The 14,956-nt window shown below is 38.5% G+C and overlaps 1 long non-coding RNA gene across 16 annotated transcripts in view; it reads left to right on the top strand.

Annotated features, from left to right (window-relative positions):
- LOC111557781 overlaps positions 1–14,956 on the top strand; it is an 863,046-nt gene that overhangs the window by 709,181 nt on the left and 138,909 nt on the right. For 13 of the 16 annotated variants that reach the window (XR_006589518.1, XR_006589519.1, XR_006589515.1 and 10 more), the window contains one exon: positions 5,680–5,816. This is a non-coding gene — a long non-coding RNA (uncharacterized LOC111557781). Of the gene's footprint in view, positions 1–5,679; positions 5,817–8,766; positions 14,235–14,956 lie in introns of those variants that run through there. The other 3 variants (XR_006589504.1, XR_006589510.1, XR_006589513.1) reach the window with 2 other exon arrangements.

Genomic DNA, 14,956 nt, shown 5'->3' with positions numbered 1-14,956 from the left:
CCCAGAGACACCTTAAGTTGTGGGCCAATATGTAAACAAGCAAAACAGCTTTCAACTGTGTCGTTTATCAGAAGAATGCCACAGAGAAAGGGTCCTCGCCATGGAAGCCTGACGCTGAGAAACTCCTCCAAATAATATAGACACGGTGGCCCTTTAATTTCCTTAGTGTCTTTTTTCATTCACTTACTTTTTGTGACCACGTTTTTCTGAAATGAAGTTCACACTAAACGGGGCCAAATGTTTCCATTTGTGTTTTGTCACGGACTTGCTTTTGATCTACTTTGAGGACTAGCGAACACATTTGATGAATTCCAAAGCAACTGGGAAATTAGGTGAGGAAAAACATTGGCCACAGATTGATTATCTAGTGCAGCGTCGACCGAAAGATGCTCACTTTTTGAATTTTCCAGGTTGGGGGAATTAAGGAAACATGATGTTAGACAGAATTTGTGATGCTTTTCTCCATGGACCATGAAGGGGAATCTCTTTAGGAATTGATCAACAGCTCAGATTTGTACTGGCTTGTGCTGCTTTTTCCTTTCAGCTGGTCCCGTTCTTTATAATTTTTCCCTTTTTTAGTCTAATAATATGCACAAGCTTGAATGTGCAATGCTCTCATACTTTCCACTGAGCTTCAAAGAAGAAATCAGAATGAAGCTTGTTGTAAACTTTTATTTCCATTTTCTGCTTTATGTAACCTTATTTGAGTAGCTCCAGTAACATGTAACCACATTAACCGACACTTAATTTGGACTCAGTGACGAAGGAAAGCCAAAAATAGCTCAGAAACAAACAAATTTGGAAAGTGTATGTCTGCCACTACATCAGATGTTGTCAAGTCAAGATTTTTTTTGGCAGGAAAAAGAGTAAAGTGAAAATGATTGAAACTCATTGATAGACGCATTTGGGCAAGTGAGCTGAATTATTTTTTCTTTCTGCTGTGGTAGTTGTTAAGTAACATCATGAAATAAAATGAAATGTGGTTCTTTGTTGAATCCAAAGTAGCTACATTATGACTAGTTACTTTTGTTTTCATGTGAAGTTAATTATATGTTCAATTTATTAAAAGTCATACATACATACATAAATTAATTATACATAAATTAATACATAAATTATACATATGTACATTTATACATACATTTATACATAAATTAATTAAATTATCGCATTACACTCCGTATAATGTCTCAACATACTGTAAGCATTTGATAATAAAAGTGATGGTGGGTTAAATTCCATGTTCTTTAAGCTGTAAGCAACATCTGTGTTTTCTTTGCACCCATTTGCCAGTCAACAATTAAGTTGGCTGTGAGCCACTACAAAGTGTCTTTTATTTATTTTCTGTTTTGTAGCATATGAAATAATTTTATGTCAGTTGTTTTTTCTGATCCTAACAGTTGTCCATGGCATGTGATATTTCAAAGCATGTTAGCGATAGAGCTATGGATTGATTGTAGATCTTGTGACTCCAGATCCAGAGCATTTCTTGAATTTCCAAAGACGGTATATGCTTAATGCCTTAATAAAATACACGTTGTTGTCTTTTACCCATTTCAATGCATATAATTGACAACTATATTTATGTAAAATAATATCCTGGACTTTTAGCAAATTAATGAAGAACTGGCATGTCTCCAGGACCTATTTATACTAGGATGTGTATTTCTGTTCTAATTATGTATTGTTATGCATAGTTTTGGGTAGGATAAACTTACTAAAAACTGAGTGGCTTAAAATAGGAACCATTTAATGCGCTTGCCATCACTCTGCCATTTGGTTACTGCTCAGCTTGTGTGCTTCAATGGCATCAGTGGGGGTGGGGCTTGGGAGGGGTGGTTTAAGGCCACATTTCTAAGCAGGCTAACTCTCATGGCTGGAAGGTTGACGATGATTGTTTGCTGGAACTCAGATGTATGGGTTGGCCAGTAGCCTTGGTTCACACTTCTGTCTGGATTTGTTGGTCCGTCCCCCAAAGCCTCTCTGTGTGGTTAGCTTGGGTTTCCTTATAGGACTGAGTTCTCAGGGTAGTTGGCTTCCAAAAGGGCCAGAGCAACGGCTTCCTAAGCACTTGGGCTCAGAAGTGGCACAGTGTCCCTTCTGCCACCTTCTGTTGGTTCATATGACTCATAGGGCCAACGCATATTCAAGGAGAGAGAACAACACGAGGAAGTGTGTTTCACCGGGAGCCATCAATGCATCACTCAGAAACTTGTAAATAAATGCTCATAGCTTTACTCACAGCAGCCTTGTTCTGGAAACCACCCAGATGTCCTTCAGTGGATGAATGGCCATGGTAAACCCATACTATTGAACCCTACTCAGCAATAAAAGGGAATAAGTGCAAGAACTTGTATTAACCTTAAGGAAATAATTCTGAGCAAAAAAAAGCTGATCTTGGAATACATACCACATGATTCCATGTATACAACATTTGGGAAATAACATGTTACAGAGATGAGGAACAGATTACTTGCTGCCTGGGGTTAGTGATGGGGAGGGTAGGTGTGGCTCTAAATGGGTCATTGCAGTGATCTTTGCTGTGATGCTATAACTGCGTATCCCGATTGTGGTGTTAGTGGTAAAATTGCACAGAGCTAGATGTATATGCACGTGTCTGATTAAGTCTAAAATACATTCTGTGGACTGTACCAATGTCAGTTTCTTAGCTGTGATGCTGAATCCTAGCTATGCAAGGTGTAGACATTAGTGGAGCTGGGTGGAAGGCACATAAGACCTCCCTGTACATTTCTTTGTGACTTCCTGCGAGCTTTAATTATTTTAAAATTGGAAGTAAAGAGGAAGATAACTTTTGGGTTTGAAAAGTGGTCGAGGAAGTTTGTGCTGCCAAAGGACTTTGGTTCAACCCTTGGCACACGTTTTATAATATGCCTAGGATTTTGTTCGTATTCAGGTACAGTGAAGCCAACAGATCAGGAGACAATTACCATTGAAAAGATAGTTTGTTACAGCTCCCAAGAGGAGGGAGCAGACACCATGGTACTTAAATTGTTGGGAACCAAGAATTTTCTGCCCTCTCCAGGTCCTTCTAACTGGACTAAGAATACAGATTAACATGAGGCAGATTAACAGGAGAAAATCAAATTTAATAGCATACAAATGGAGAATCCACACAGACATGGAGATTCCGAAGACAGGCAAAATGAGATGTATATATAGGTCATCCTGAACTAAGGAGGAGGGGGTAAGGGTCTGGGACTTCCAAAGAAAGGGATGCAGGGTACAGGAAGACGATTAAAGAATGAATGTTTGGTACGCAAATGTTTGCTGGGCTACCTGGAACCATAGGGGCAGAGAAAACTTTGATCGGTCTTTGCTAGGTTCCTCTCTGTCTACCCTACCTAGTTCACATCCTAATGTAGTGGTCTAAGGTAATAGTTGTCTATGGTGGTAGTTGTCTATGGTGATGGCTCTGTTCCTAGAGCAGGTCCTCTACTGAAATTCTTTTAGGCTGTGGAGGGGCACCTAAAGTGCTTTTCCTAATCTGCTGTGTTTTGATTGTTTTTTAACTCGAAATAATTTTCATGACCAAGTGGCCCATTTTGGGGCAGTCTGCCCTTGGCCCCTACAAGTCCACTCTGGAAAGACCAAGGTCATTCGGGAGGCAGGTGGAATGTGGGAAAGCAGGGACCAGAGCCTTTGTTGTGGCTTTAGCAGGAAGAAAGGGGTGAGGCAGGGTAAACAGCTGAACAGGCTTAGGATTGGATAGTTTGAAAAATTTTTGGCAGGCTCTGGCCTATAGAGGTGGTCTCAAATTGTTCCAAACCTGGCCCTGGGGTGATTTAAAGCAGAAAGAATAATAGCTTCCTAAGTGAGAATTTGATAAAGGCGATTGAACTCTGAATTGGTTGGTTTGCATATCAACGAGTGCTCTCCCTGGTAAGTGTTTTGCTAGCTCCAGGAATTAGCTAACCCCGCAGGTCCAGTCTCTTTCCCTCTTGGGGTTTGTAAGGTTCCAAGACGTCAAAGCATCATAAAACGTAGAGGAAAAAAAAAAAACCAACATGATTAATAGAGTGTACGTCTTCTTAGCAGTTGTAACTCCAGAGTGTTATTTGACTGTTCGAGCCTCAATTTCCCCTTCTGTATAATTTGGATAGTAATAATAAGGTCTGACTTATAAAGTTGCCATGAGGACAGACAAGAAAATAATCCACACAGAGCACTTAACGACGGTGCCTGGCATCTGTTAAGCACTCAATGAAATATGCTAATAATATGCAGCTTGGACTCTTGACAAAGCACTATCAGGTACAATAGTGGGTGGATTTGGAGGTTTCACTAAATCTCCACTCTAATAATTCATGAAATGACTAATGTCATATACAGAATTCTGAAGCAAAAGTCTCTTATTCTATCCTGTTTCCATTTTATTGTTACTTCCACTAAATTCTAGGATAAACTCCGGAGGGGAATACACATTGGTAGCAAGGAAAATCTGAGTACTATCGTAGGCTGTGATGTGTTTGTAATACACTTATTACACATATAGAAACTGATCTAGAAATTATCTGCGTGAAGCACAATGAAAATAGGTATTCTGACTTGGAACATCAGCACCCCATGGTTTCTTCCGATCCATCCTGTATTTCTAGGAATTGGTTGATTTTTCAGGGGCAATATACTCAGGTTGCACACAAGAACCCAGTTATATTCAAAGGCTTGGCTCATTTTCTTTGCATGAAGATAAATCATGTTTTGTCAGCTAAAGAAGGTTAGAAGTCAATTGGTAAATGGATGGCTTCACCACTGATCTGTGGAACTTCACGGGGGCATCCAGCTAACTATGACACCCCTCATCACTTCATAAATTAAAAACAATCCATAAATAACTTACTCTAAATTAGATGGGAGAGTGACATTTCAGGAGGCGTGGGGATGGGAAAGACGGGCATTTCCCTGAAAAAATGAAAGAGGCCCCTTGAAAGATCCCATAAGCATTGCTCAATTTTAGTGAACGTGACAAGCTGAACACAGGCCTGATAAAACCCCCAAAACTATATAAATTGTCTAAGAAAATTGAGATACAAGTGATCCACTTAAGTAAGAGTCTGAAGTCAGGTAACTTTACAACAGCACTATATTTTCTGCAATATGATATGCAATTAATTCTTCCTTAAATAAACAAACTGATTAAAATTTCATTATGCTGACATCTCACAATAAACCTGGATCCAGTGAACCCCTTTCTTTCTGCTTATTTAAGTCTTTATAATTAATTCTGGATTTATGTCATTTGCTGGTCAATGTTACAGTCACCTTACTAACTAAGCAATTCTAAAGCTGTCGGAGCTCACAGGAGCCAGTGAAGCAGTGGGTGATGGCTCACCGTTTTAATCCAATCCTCAGTTTGTGAAGTTTTTATTTTCCCGGGCTGCGGCATTTTCCTTTTAGCCAAGCAATTAAGTGGTAATGTCTTCCCTTTATACGCAACAGTAACTGGATTGCAGCTGGACAGATGTGGCAGCATAATTTTGTCCAATTCACAGCCTCCTAACCCTTTTCTACCTCTTACTATTTTTTTTTTCTTTCTGTTTCAGCCCCCGAAACTATTTGGTCATCACTGGCACATTTAAACTATGAGGTTATACAAAGATCCTGAGAATTCTCCGCGTCACTCGGTGACCCTCATTTGTGTTGTTAACTTCCTTCTCTCAGCAGGTGTTGGCTGGGCTCCATGAAGGCCTTTCAGGGCTACACATGGAAGGCACTCCTGGTGTATCTCCGGGAACGCAGGAGATCCCTACCAAGCAGGTAGTCAAATTCCAAGCCTCACGCCCCACCTGCCCCTTGTGGTAAGTTGGTGTTTCCTTTCACCACATTTCAGCATGCAGAATTGTCACCGGCTTTTAAAATGTGCTTATGTACATAAATGTTTCAAGAGTGGCCTTTGGAGGGTAGATCTGAAATGGTATCACCACAAAAAAAGAAAGGGTAGAGGCCAGGCGATGGAAGCGTCCGCTAACAACCGGGTTGTGATAATCTCGCAACATGTAAGTGAATCAGATAGATGCCTTCTGTGCCTTAAACTTACACAGTGTGATATGTGAATTGTATCTCAGTGAAGCTGGAAAAAAACACAAGAGCGGCCTTTCCTGGAAACAAAATGAACTCAAATAAATCATAAGCATGTAATTTGTACTTTTATCTCATACAGGTAGGGCATTATCATGAAGTCTTCTCTCACGGAAATTTCTTTCCCGGGCTTCTCCCCAAATCCTCCCTGTCAACACAAGTTACATCCTGCTTTGAGGCCCCGATTAGTCTTCCAGGATCATGTCTCTCAGGGATGCTCCTTTTCTCTGAAGAATTTCATTGCCCCTGACGTTGATGTTTTATTTTCTAGTTAGAGATGTTTTCGTGTGTGTGTATGACTATTCATTCCACAAGCATATCACTTCATCCTAAAACGAGCCCTTTTATGAAGGGCTTCCAGGGTGAGAGTCAGACATTTTGTTTTTCTTTTTTTCTTTTTTTCTTCCAATGAACGTAAATTACACAGGCTAGGAAGTCGTGATACAACCATAGGGAACTACCTTCTGTTCATTATTTATTCTTATCTCACTTTGTTCTAAAAAGGTTTCAAGGTGGCTTCCAAGGCAGTGTATCTGAACCTGAATAACAAATTATTTTGTAATAAATGGCCTTGCATTGCACACTTATACGATGCCTTTATGCCGTTTTCATTCTGTTTAACCTCACGGCAGTTCTGTGCATTAAAAGGCTCTATGTCACTGCTCTACAGGTTAGAGAAAACCGGATCAGGCTCCGAAGTAGCGAGTTTCCTTTCCTTTACTGCCTCCCTAGTATGCTTTTCATCACTTAGGAACGGTAGTTTTCTTTTTCCCTGAGCCAGTACATTAATCGCTCATCTTTGAGACAGTTTAATAGACATACTGAATCAGATTATTTGGGAAAGCAAGCAGACTGATCCTGATGTCATGGTCACAGAAAGGTAGGTCACGTGTCTTATCAAACGCTAACCCATAAAATGCCCAATGAATTCCGTTTTGAATCACCTATGGATTGAGGGGAGGTGATATTTGTAATGGGGAAAATAAATAGAAAATGAGATTCTGCGTAGACTGTTCAGTTGGTTTAAATCTGAACTGATGCTTCTCCGTTCTCAGACTGTACTTGGGATTAAAGTAGGTTGATGATAACCAATCACTTCCGAGCCCCTAGAAATAGCCATAACGCAAAAATAGGTCCACCCAAAATGGGAACTCAGAAAGGATGTATTAAATAGCTTAACTTTGTTTGCATTGATAAATGAGCCTTTCTTTAAAAAAAAAAAATCTTTTTTTTTTTTTTTTTTTTTAAACTTGGTTTCTAAGTGAGCCAGCTGCAGATGCCTTTGGGACTTTTGCAGTGTCATTATGAGAAACCGTCTGTCTAGCTTTCTTTCAAAATCTCCCAAGCTCTCTCCAGGTGTTGAGATTTAAGGATGTGCCATTCCTTACATGGGCTGCGCAGGATGGACTCACCCACACTGTCAGCACCTCATGCACATGCACGAGAGAAGGCTCTCTTTGTGTACTTCCTCAAGGCACCTCAGTGTAGCTATCTCATTCTGTTTCAAATTAACATCAGTGCTCGTTTCCGCTGGTTATGCCCTGTAAAAGGAACTCTATATCCTTCAACTGTTCTCCGTTTGCAGGGCACCATGGGAAGCTGTTAAGATATGCAAATCGTGTTGTGTCAGTGTGCTCTCCTGGGTCATTTTTTCCCCCTTTCTTTTAGGAAATCTCAAAGCACATGTTAGAGTTTGGCTCTTAATACTGGAGGAAAAAAGAACAGTGACTGTGGGTTCTCCCTATGAATCTTCTCTTGGGGACAGAATTTCTAATAAGGTTGAGTCCTCCACTTTGGGAGTATTGCAGGGACCAGTGAAATTCCGTGATAAAATCACTAAAGCAGTCTTTAAATACACTGAGAAACGGTCGCTATCATTTATGTGTTTACCAGTTATGTTTCCAGAAATAAAACTTTGCCAGAGAATGAATTCTTCAATCTGTAAGTAGTTTTAAGTGGCATGGTGAATAATCGAGTTTATCTCTGTGACCTAATAGTTAGGAATATAGTAGGAATGAGACTGGCCCAAGTTCAAATACTCACTTCCATTGACTGTGTGATATAAGTTGTTGAAAATCTCTTACGTTTCTGGCATCCTCATTTTTGTACATCAGGATTATAATACCTAGGTCATGGCCTAGCACAAGGTAATGTTCCTGTCACATGGTCATCGTTCATTCTAGGAAAGCTACCACTGTTATTGTTATTTACTTACTTAGGAGAAAATAAGTAGTTGGTTGACTATTGCTCATCCAGAGCATTATTTGAGAACTTTTAACGACACATTTCTCATCACGGATCCGATCAATTGCCCCTGAATTCACTCTCTCCACCTGTTATATATAATTGATAAATAATACAATAATAACTTTCTTATAGTAACTAAGCCAGCTCAATAATACTGTTTTTACCATGGTGGAAACAGAAAAACAAATGATGCAGATTTTAGCAAATGGCTTATTATAAAGGTATTGTTCTAATTTAAATACCCCATAATAGGTCACTAGTGCAGGGTGACGGTGAATTTTCCACCATAGTCCCGTGTGTCCCCCCTCACCCCTCCTTACACATGACAATAGCCCCTAACTCTTCCTCCTCACCCTTCTTGATAAAGTCCAAATTGTCCAAACAATGGCTGCTAATTCATAGAACAATTCCTCCTCCTCCTAGAGCTATCTTGCCCAACTACTCCAGAAAATAGTTGCTGAAAGGCACCACCTGCTGAAGCCCTACAGAAGATTCTGCCCTCCCTGCCCAATGAAGTAGAATGCTCCTTTGGAGTCGTCTCAGACCTGGCATTTTGAAATAAAGGCTCATTCATGGTGCCTTTGTTGATTTTCTTCCACATGTAGCTTATGTTTCGTTTTTTCTAAGTTTAAGAAATATTTTTCACAAATGGCAGAATATCTTGTTTTTCAAACCATCTGTCACTGCTTTGAAAATAATCATTTGAGAGAACAATGACAGATTACGATTACTAATAAGAAAGCAAATGATTTCACATGCCCACAAATCAGGGATGGAGTTCAGGATCCCTAAAATATGGCACCTTGGCATATTGAATATGTCAAGTTGAAGGTGTTCGAAAAAATGGCAGAGGCAGCAACATCACTCTGACTTCCTTGCCTGCTTGCTCTTCTATCCTGAAGCAGATCAATAAAACACTCATGAGAGGGGTGCCCCTCTGTGGTCCCCAGGAAAGGACCATCCTTATCTCTGAGAACAAAGGGGTGTCAAGAAGAATCTTGACATGCGGGGCTCGCTAAGTTTTCCCCAGTTCACTACCATTATCCTGTACTCCTTAACCTATCGTATTTCTCCAGAACTGTCCACTCATCACACCTAGCACTTAAAGTGCATGGGTTTCTGTTCCTTTGGGTCTTCATTTCCTTATGGAGGCTCCGGGTCACATCAAATGTACATTAAATAAATGCCATATGCTTTCCTATACTGTTCACCTGTCTTTGTCAGTTTAATTTTCACACCCAGCTAGGAACCAACCCTAAGAGGGTTGAGGAAAATATTTCCTCCTCTACATCAGCTTAGATGTAGACTCTGGGAGATGCCAGATTTAGAATTAATTTCTAGAAGTCCCTTACAACAAACTCTTCCAGTTGGTTAAATGTTTCCATTAAAAGTCAAGTAACCGCTGGCACTCTTCACAGACATTATAAAAAGGTGTGATGTGGAAACAAAGTGAGTAAACAAAATCACAGCTGCCCTAGGAGAGGCTCAGAGATCTTGTAAGTCAAAGATGCTATAGACCAGGGATCACCAGACTGAGATCCACATGCTGAATTCAGCTGGCCTCCTGTTTGTTTTTGCCTATGAGTTAAGAATGGTTTTCACATTTTCTAATGGTTGGGGAAAACATGAAAAGAATAACCATATTTTATGACCTGTAAATGTTATATGAAATTCAAAATTCAGTAACCATAAATAAAGCTGTATTGGAGCACAGCCACATCCATTTGTTTGCCCATAGTAGGTCTGCTTTTGCTCTGCAGGAACAGAGCTGAGTAGTTGGGAAAAAGACCACTGGCTCCCAATGCCAAACATCTTGACTACCTGGCCTTTTATGAAAAAAGCTGGCTGACGCCGAGTATAGACCATTGGAATTATAGATGGCCATTAGAGTCCAATTTTCAAAGCTCATTTTCATTTGTTTGTTTTGGTGACATAAGAAATTGCTTATATTACAGAGTTAAGGAAATAAAAGCACCATGGGAAATTATATACAGTGTAATATTGGTTATGTAAAATCAAAATGTGTAAATTACGTAAAAAAAGAAATATGCTTAGATGTTAACAGTACTTGACTTTAGATTGAAATTTACACATTCTGTCCCCTGCTTTTCTCTGTTCTTTTGGGATGTCTACAAACTAGAAAATCGGAAGAAAGTATTGAAAACAATTTTAAGTGGAACCAATTTGTATGACAATCTGTAAAATTGTTTCTACACTTTGGTTCTGGTACATTAAACACGGGACATAGTTTATAACTATATTCTGCTAATTAAGGCTCCAAAGACCACATCTAGATAACTTCATCTCCCAAAATCTACGTAACACATTTTTTTTTCCAAAATAACTCTTAAGTTATTAAATACCCTTAATAAAAATCTGAGTACAATTCTAATGTTTCTGTATCTTATGAATAAAGTAAACATTATGTTTCTGTTATTTTGCTAAACTGGGAAATGTATTGCTAATGAATCAGCTAAAAATTGTAAATTTTGAATGAAGAATGTAGTTGTTGGAGTTAAGGAATACGTTTTAAGTTTCAAATGATTTATTTGACTGTTTAGTTATGTATGGAGAAAATCCATTTATATAAATATTAATTTTGTGGTAAGAATTTTCCATTTTCAATTTTTTTTTTAATGAAAGAGGACAAAAAAAACCCCTCTAAAGTCAAGCTCTTTGCTATAACTCAAGCACACTTAGAAGGATATGGTTCCAACAGATGCTTACCTATTTGGAAATGAAATACGGAGATAGATGTACATGAAGATTGATAAAGATGTGCATATATGTGCATATATTCAAGGCCAGGTAACTCTACAGATTTATGCATGATTAATTTAAGTTAAAAGAATTGTACCTATTTTCTGATCATGATTTGCACTGTCAGTAATTTTGTAAATGGCTATCTGGAGAGGACGTTTGTTATTGGCGAGGCTGATGTATTAGGCCTTTTTGATCATTCTTCATTTACAAAGCATTTGTTTGCCCCCGTTTGCTTGTGGCAGATTGAAGCAAACAGAAACAGGCTTTCAAATCATTATAAAGCCAAGTAGTTTTGCAGCGAAATACGTGATGAACAGAACTTTAGAAAGCCGACTAAGAAGTTAGATGGGTCTAACAAAAGCTGGTCCTTCTTCCAAAATACAATCATCACTTCTTAATTATTCTGTCTTTTTTTTTCATCTTCTTTACAATTTCTATATTCCTTTTTGTGCTATTAAAGAACACAGTGGTATTGGGGGGAAGAAAATAGGTCAAAAAATGAAACAGATTGTTGTCCCAATGTTCGCCGCAAGTAACTCAAATACCTAAACCTTATGAATGAAAGAGTATTCAGTTACATTAGGCCATGCACTTATGTTTAAGGGAGATCATTAGCTTGTAAAAACAGCTCATTAAAATGTTGATTTTGTTTTTCCTTCATCTTATTAGAACAGGCATGAAAATGCATGATACGTAACGATACTACACTCTTCTGTATACCGGGCACGCATTCTCTCTGAACTTTGAATCAAAACCCCAGAATTCTCAATTGAAGTCAGCACATGAGATGGACCAGATCCATGCTTTGGATGGGAGCTCTTCAGGGGCAAGGAGTCAGGGGCAAGGAAGGACTCCTTGCATTCATCCAGAAGCCTCTAGCTAGAGTTACATTAACAATGCAAGCTAACACCTAGGCGGTGTGTACCATGTCCCAGACACTTCCCTAAGAACTGTCATTAATACCTTGTGGATGCCTCACAACAGCCAAATGCTACTAGGGATATAACCCCCATTTCACAGATGAAAACACAAGCCCAGCAAGGTTTGGTAAGTGTGCCCAAGGCACACAGCTGTCAGAGAAGCAGAGTTCCAACCCAAATTCCAGCCCGGCTCCGGCATGGGGGCAGCTAACCCTGCATAGCGCGGCCTCTTGAGCATGTGGCTGTTGCTTCTTAAGTGTTGAAAGAGAGAAAAGAGCCATAAATGTGTGCTTCTACTTGTGGAAGGAAGCACATGTGCTCAATAGATTTGCTCTTAAAAGCACCTGTTCCTAATAGTCCCCACCCATGTCCGCCTTACCCCAACCTCCATTTAGTGCCTTTCTCCCCATTGTTCTCTGGAAGCAACACCGTAACATCCGCTAATTACTATTAATCCTAATTCATTAGTTTCCATTGGCTATCTAACCTTTTGAAAAATGTTCTATTTAAAGGATAAATTAAGTGTCATCCCAGAGGCATCAATTACCAGTAGGAAAGGTTTTGGGGTGAGGGCTCAAGGCCCCTCTGTAGCACTACTCCTAAAATCAAGCCACCAAAAGACCATTCATACTTAATGTGACCCATTGCTCATGGGAAGCATAGGGGACAAGATACCAAGACCAGTAATAAGCTTAGGGACTCACAAAAGTGTTTTAAATTATTTTAAAACCAGAAAAAAAGCACTTCAAGGTCAAAAAGAAGCTTTATGTTTTCTTTTATTTTCATAACAAATGTAGTTGTAAAATACGATTTTACGTTCCTCGCTCTCCTTCCCTCTCCCTCTCTCCTCCTCCCTCCTCGCTCACCCCTTCCTTCATTTCTCTACTTCTTTATTTAATGAAAGAAGAGAGCTATGAAGGCAGAAATGCTTAGGGTCACTAAAGTCAGAATGTGGCTGGTTGGGGAGGAGAAAGCAACTCTTCACTTATATGCATTCATTTTCTCCTAACAAATTAATTGAATCTAAGAGAAAACACAAATAGCAACAACAACAACAAGAACAAAACCACAAAGCAAACACCTTTTTGATCTTATGAATAGCTGAATCTAAGAATACAGTAATTTTTTCTTATAAAATGATCTCTGTGGTTTCATAGAGAATGGATATAGCCTCTTCCTATGCTTTATTTCACAAGTAACTTGGAGATTGGGAGAGCTTATTTTTCTCTTTGTGCCTTGGTTATTCTACTCAATAGCTACAATGGGTTAGCCAGTAGCAACAGGAGTAACATTTTATTTGGGTGTTGCAAATTATAACTTTCTGATTTTGTTCAGGGGGAAATAATTTTGTTTCTGTGCAACCTGTCATGTGATTATTTTAAGTAACTTTCAGTTGTTAAAATAAGAACCATTTTGATAACTTGTCACATATTAACAAGTTAATTAACAAAATGTAATTAACAAAATTAACAAAAATGTAATGCTAAAATAGTAACAACACCCAAAGGTTTAGCTACTAAGTTTTGAGGTGCTAAATCATTAGCCTTCTCAGAAGTCCTGCGCCATTAAGAGAATGGGCTTTGGGATGTTATAGACCAGGACTTCCAGATTTGTTCTGTCCAGTACAGTCACCACTAGTCACATATGGCTGCTGAAATTTAATTTAAATTAATCAAAATTAATGAATTTCCGCAGTCACACTAGCCACATTTCAAGTGCTCAGTACTCTCATATAGAATGTGGCCACCATATTGGAAATGGCAAATACAAAGCATTTCCATCATTACAGAAGGTTCTATTGGACTTGATTGGAGGTTGGCACATAAATAGTTTAGGCTTTGTAGGTAGGATATATGGTGTTTGTTGTAACTACTTAACTCTGTCATTGTAGTGGAAAAGCAACTGTAGACAGTATATAAACAAATGGGTGTGGCTTTGTCCCAATAAAAGTTTATTTAAAAAAATAGGCAGTGGGCTGGGTCTGGCTAAGATATGTAATTTGCCACCTCTGGACTAGATTATCCATGCAGGGCACTAAACACTGCATTGGACACAAAATAAGCAGTCAATAAATAGTATTATTTTCTTGAGTTTTTTTGAAAAATAAGAAAAGTAACTAAAAGGCAGGAAATAACTAAAAAGCCCAATAGTTTTTGGTGTGTTCCAGAAACATAATAGCTGTAATACTTAATGCTGTAAAAAAAAAAAAAAAAAAAAAAAAAAAAAAAAGGAAATAACAAAAATTGAAAAGTGTTTAGTGGGAAAAAAAAGATACTTCTGGTTCTTCTTTATATTTTAAGAAAATTACACAGGTTCTAGGCCTATTTTTTTAAGAGGATAGAACCACACATATGCATGGTTACACATCTCTGTGCAGTGACTTACACAAATTTTAACTTCATTGTCTCTGCTTATCTGTGTTTTTAAACATTTTCTACACATAATCTTTCATTTTTATAATCAAAAGAGAGTATTAAACTAATAAAATAACTGGAGTCTTAATCTTCCTACAACACATTCCTAATATCGGTGAGGGAAATGCACTGAACGTACTTTGTTCTCACTGAAGCACACCATTGTCCCATTCTATTTAGTCTGTTTCGGTATACGTATTTTATAAACGCCGTTGGTATGAGACAAAACAATAATAGTGTGAAGGTGGCCAAGCATGTAAATCTTGAGTAATTTAGAGATATGGTTTAATGGACTGTTGGATCATTTATGTCTTCAAGATAATCATTTGGAATTTAGGAGAAAGTTTCATAGACAAAATCCCTCCTTTTGTCTTCTTGTTACCTAAATACAAAAACAGAATTTTAAAATATTTTCCATCTATGAACCATGTTGTATTTTTATCAACAGTGTATATATGCGTATCATACAGGGGTGAGTGCTGTACAAAACCAATGAAACCAGCCAACTCCGTTTTC

Source organism: Felis catus, chromosome E1 (assembly GCF_018350175.1).
Source record: "Felis catus isolate Fca126 chromosome E1, F.catus_Fca126_mat1.0, whole genome shotgun sequence".
Lineage (NCBI taxonomy): Eukaryota > Metazoa > Chordata > Mammalia > Carnivora > Felidae > Felis > Felis catus.
This window is presented reverse-complemented; position numbering and strand designations above follow the sequence as displayed.